This window comes from Mytilus galloprovincialis, chromosome 13 (assembly GCF_965363235.1).
Source record: "Mytilus galloprovincialis chromosome 13, xbMytGall1.hap1.1, whole genome shotgun sequence".
Taxonomy (NCBI): domain Eukaryota; kingdom Metazoa; phylum Mollusca; class Bivalvia; order Mytilida; family Mytilidae; genus Mytilus; species Mytilus galloprovincialis.
In genome coordinates, this window is record NC_134850.1 from 67,437,544 (window position 1) to 67,443,254 (window position 5,711).

Sequence of the window (5,711 nt, forward strand, 5' to 3'; positions counted from 1 at the left end):
TCATTTTCACAGATCATTGGTCAATGTTAAGTTTTCTTGGTTATGTTTGTTTCTTAGATAGTATATGCCATAGGGCAACTATATTTGATCCATTGAATGATTGTAAGGTGACATGTCTGTATGGCAGGGTTCATCTGACCTTGACCTTGTTTCATTGGTCAATATGAAGTTTTCAAGGTTTGGTCTGTTTCTTGTATATTTACTGTAAGTAATAGGTCAAATATGATTGATATGTATGGAATGATTGTAAGGTGTAATGTATTTCTGGCTTGATTTATCTGAGTATGCCCTCATTTTCTTGGATCAAATTAAGTTTACATATGTGATACACGAAGTAAAACTTCATATTTAGGACTATCAACATAAAATCAATGCTCAGTAAAAACAGGTGAGACATTTTAGCATGTGCACTCTTGGTAGTCTTAGGGGGAGGATTGGCACCTTTAAACTAATTTAACATCCAACATTCTGTTTGTACCTGTCCCTAGTCAGGAGCCTGTAATTCAGTGGTCGTCATTTGTTCCTGTGTAACATATTGTTGAAGGCCATACAGTGACCTATAGTTGTTAATTTCTGTGTTATTTGGTCTCTTGAGGAGAGTTGTCTCATTGTCAATCATACCACATCTTCTCATTTTTATATTGACTACTGTGATCTATCTTGCTTTTTTATTTGTACTTAAAAAAAACCTTTAGGACTTCTAACAGGGGGTAAAAATCACTATCATTTTATATTTTTGTTGTAGTGACCACGACAGAGACATTTCTACACAATGAAAACCAATTATACCAAGCATGTTTCATAAGATAGACCATCTAACATCATAGTACTATCTTACTACACAATAAAAACCAATTATACCAAGCATGTTTCAATAGATAGACCATCTAAAATCATAGTACTATCTTACTACACCATAAAAACCAATTATACCAAGCATGTTTCAATAGATAGACAATCTAACAGCACAGTACTATCTTACTACACAATAAAAACCAATTATACCAAGCATGTTTCATTAGATAGACAATCTAACATCATAGTACTATTTTACTACACAATAAAAACCAATTATACCAAGCATGTTTCAATAGATAGACCATCTAACATCATAGTACTATCTTACTACACCATAAAAACCAATTATACCAAGCATGTTTCAATAGATAGACAATCTAACAGCACAGTACTATCTTACTAGACAATAAAACCAATTATACCAAGCATGTTTCATAAGATTAACAATCTAACATCATAGTACTATCTTACTACACAATAATCAAAGCGCAAAAGCGCTGTAAAGGCAGTTAATTACAGGTTGTGTGTATTTCTAGTCCAGTTATATCATTATCTCCCATTGACCAGAGGTGGTTTGTAGTATTTAAGATTTAGAGTTCTCTTGTACCTAGTTCACCTATATCTATAGTCTACTGTTTACAGTATATTTTTTGTACCTCGCCATGAAATGCAATTTTAAGACATAAGAACTTTTCCTTTTTAATGTAAATAAAACTATTTTTAATTATTGATTATATACACATATTCAATTACTCCTATCCTATGAAAAATAATTCACAAAGATTGACTAGTCTCCGTTCTGTGTGTATTGCTAGAACATCAAGTAACATAATGGTTAATGTACATAGTAACATGTCAACTCTTTTGAAGACAGAACTTTTTTTAAAATTCTCCCTCCAAGCAAAATAATTTTTCAGTATAAACATGATAAAGTTATCTACCTGTATTAATGACCTAGAGACTCTCAAGAGCCTGTGTCGCTCACCTTGGACGGTCTATGTGCATATTAAACAACGGACACATATAAAATGACAAAATTGTGTTTTTGATGATGGGGATGTGTTTGTAGATCTTTCTTTACTGAACATTCTTGGTGCTACAATTATCTATATCTATAATAAACATGGCCCAGTATTTACAGTTGAAAATATTTTTTAAAAATTAACAAAAAATACAAAAATTTATGAAAATTGTTAAAAATTGACTATAAAGGGCAATAACTCTTTAAGGGGTCAACTTAAAATTTTGGTCATATTGACTTATTTGTAGATCTTACTTTGCAGAACATTATTGCTGTTTACAGTTTATCTCTATCTATAATAATATTTAAGATAATAACCAAACTCTGCAAAATTTCCTTCAAATTACTAATTTGGGGGCAGCAATCCATCAACGGGTTGTCAGATTTGTCTGAAAATTCCTGGGCAGATAGATCTTCACTGAAGAGACAATTTCACCCTATGTCAGATTTGCTCTAAATGCTTTGGTTTCAGAGTTATAAGTCAAAATCTACATTTTACCTGTATGTTCTATTTTTGGCCATAGTGGCCATCTCGGTTGGTTGACCTGGTCTAACCACACATTTTTTAAATTAGATACCGCAATGATGATTTTGGCTAAGTTTGGTTAAATTTGGCACAGTAGTTTCAGAGAAGATTTTTTGTAAAAGTTTATGGACGACAAAACCAAGTGATGAGTCAGGTCAGGTGAGCTAAAAAGGAGTTTTTAATCAAGGTAACAATGACATCTGGTGGCCATAAAAGCTGTCTCATTAGCATTTTAACCACTTCCCATATTTGCTTTATTCAATGCAAAAACAAAACTTACTTGTAAATATGAAATTCTCTTTACAGTATGAGTTTTTCTCATTGTTGGAGATTGTACAGTAGTACAGTCCTGTAACTGCTTATACCCATTTCTTATCCCCTTTAGTTTGATAAACTCACAGAATATCATATATTTACATTGTGCCACATCTCCTTCTTTTTATATGCATTACAATAACATGAACAATTGTAATTCAAATCTATATATCAAAGAAAATGAATTTCACTACTTTCATTCATGCATCCTTTGGAAAAATATAAATTATAAAATGACACAATATATGTTTATTTATATAAAAATAATATTTAGTTTTCGACTCTTAACAGGTATAAACAAGAATGTGTCCCCAGTACACGAATGCCCCACTCGCACTATCATTTTCCATGTTCAGTGGACCGTGACATTGGGGTAAAAACTCTAATTTGGCATTAAATTAAAAAGATCATATCATAGGGAACATGTGTACCAAGTTTGAAGTCGATTGGACTTCAACTTCATCCAAAACTACCTTGACCAAAAACTTTAACCTGAAGAGGGACAGACGGACGGACAAACGGACGAACAGACGAACGGACGCACAGACCAGAAAACATAATGCCCCTCTACTATCGTAGGTGGGGCATAAAAATGCACAGCTGTGTCATGATTTGTGAAATCTGTGCTGAAAACATAGGCATTTATGGTGTTTGAGTAATTCCATCTGTGAAGCTCAACATTAGCTCGTCAGTTGGTGGTGGACAGTTATAAATCTTTCCTGCAGGATGAATGTACATCTGTTCAGGAAAACCTATTTCACAAATCAAAACTTTCCTCTAGATTTCTCCTACAATATTCATCCAGTTTAGTTCTTTTGGTTTAACGGGACACCGCCCTGATTTTTAATTTTGTAAACCATTCAGTCTCTTGCTTACAAATGGTGCATGAAAATAGGATGGGAATGCATGGCAGTAGACAAGTCTCTATAAAGTGGGTATGTGCCCTGAAAAAAGTTTTATAACATTAGCTTTTTTTGAAACTTGTGAAAGACTTGTGTAACACACATACCTAAATAACTATAACATAGGTGGAGAGCATCATTCCTGTCAATGTTTTGTTCCTGTTTACATTGTCATTGATATTTTTTAAGAAAGCCCGAGGCATAGCTCATGAATTCTTGTCATTACAACCGAAATTTACATAATTACTGCTAAAATAATTATCAGTATAATATATCTCTTGTAGAAAAACCATACAATTGTAGTATTAACCAAAAAATGTCAAACAGATGATATTGAATCGTAATCCCAAAAGTTATGACGTCTTGAATTCACCCCCCTTTTTATTCTAAAACGATAATTGCGGTTGCAAACAGACTTTGGTTTACTTGCATGGCGATTATATAAATAACAGTATATATTTCTTAAAGCAAATAAAGTTTTACCATGAATAGTTTCCTGAACGTAGTCGTTTTCAGTAAAATGTGCCTTGCAAACAACAGCTGATTGATATGGGTTCTACGATTGCATCGCACATGACAATCTACGTTTGAGCCATGGCGTTGATCCAACTTTTCCTTCTTATTAAGTCATTTAGAAATGCAAGTCCTCCTCTTAAATGACACTCAGGTACACACCAACAAGGACTAGACATCGTTAATTGTGTGATTGTTTTGCAGTGCAAAAACGGAAGTTAAGGACGGAACTGACTGGTCTCACTAATAAGAGACAAGAAGAATTTTAGAGACAAACAGCGACAAGAAGTTTAATTTAGTGACGAAGCGACAATAACTAACAAGGGACACGCGAATCCTAATTCTCTCACGAGGCTATTCTCATTTGATGTGATAGGGTGAAGCTACACCTATCAAATATGTCCCTATGAAAAAGAAGAATTTTACTGTTAGAAAGGAAATGATATTGCATGGTTTTGATTCAATAAATTCTTTAAAAGGAAATTGATTTTTTTTTGTTTTGATGGCCAATTTTTAGCGTGTGCATAAAATATATATATTTTTTTTATATTTAATAAAAACTAATCCCTTTCTTCTTAATAAAAACATATTTTTATCTATCAATGTACAGTAATATAAAAAATGTTTTATAACCGCCCCTATAATAAAAAATAATGCATGTTTTTTTTAATATTTATGGGGAATAAGTTGTTGCAATGACATTTTTTTTATTTATGTATAGTCGCTTCTTCTCGCTAAATTAATTATATTGTCGCTTCTTATCGCTATTTTAATTTTATTGTCGCTTCTTATCACTTTTTGACGCTTCTTGTCTTTAATTAGTGAAACCCTATTCAGGAACGATAATTTCATATTTTACATAACTGAGACAGAAATAACTATAACGTCATACGGCTTCACGTACAGAAATACTTTAAATTGTAGATTATGCAATATAATTCACGGTCAGTCGACTTTTAATTATAATATCATGTTATATCAACGAGTGAAATGATTTTAAAATATCTTTAGATCGCAAATAGTACTCGAAATTGAACGGACCTCTTTCCACACGGAATTCGAATAATGATAGTTTGTAATCAGATTGACTGCTTATAATGCAAAAGACACATTAATAAACAGATTTTTAAAACGAACAATACACACTGATCGTTTCTTTATTTCCCAATGTAAATGAAAGGAACAAAAACCAATACATACCACAAAAAGTAGAGGAGAAAATTAAACATTTCCGGATCTATTTCTTGCAAAATGACCCCCAGCAAAGATTTGCGTAAGGAAAGATGAACCTCATGACTTGAAAGTCAGGCCTTAAAGCACTGCCTTTAAAAACCAATTATACCAAGCATGTTTCATTAGATAGACCATCTAACATCATAGTACTATCTTTCTACACAATAAAAACCAATTATACCAAGCATGTTTCATTAGATACACCATCTAACATCATAGTACTATCTTTGTACGCAATAAAAACCAATTATACCAAGCATTTTTCATTAGATACACCATCTAACATCATAGTACTATCTTTCTACGCAATAAAAACCAATTATACCAAGCATGTTTCATTAGATAGACCATCTAACATCATAGTACTATCTTTCTACACAATAAAAACCAATTATACCAAGCA

At 32.4% G+C, this 5,711-nt stretch overlaps 1 long non-coding RNA gene across 2 annotated transcripts; it reads right to left on the reverse strand.

The window, feature by feature from the left end:
• Positions 1-1,324: 1,324 nt before the first annotated feature.
• On the reverse strand, positions 1,325-4,738 carry LOC143056363 (uncharacterized). 2 transcript variants are annotated; one of them, XR_012972310.1, is made up of 3 exons: positions 4,046-4,462; positions 2,398-3,604; positions 1,325-2,364 (listed from the first exon to the last, which is right to left on the reverse strand). It is a non-coding gene; the product is annotated as an uncharacterized LOC143056363 (long non-coding RNA). The 2 variants fall into 2 exon arrangements; XR_012972309.1 differs by lacking the exon at positions 1,325-2,364 and having other exon boundaries at positions 2,895-3,604; positions 4,046-4,738.
• Positions 4,739-5,711: the final 973 nt, after the last annotated feature.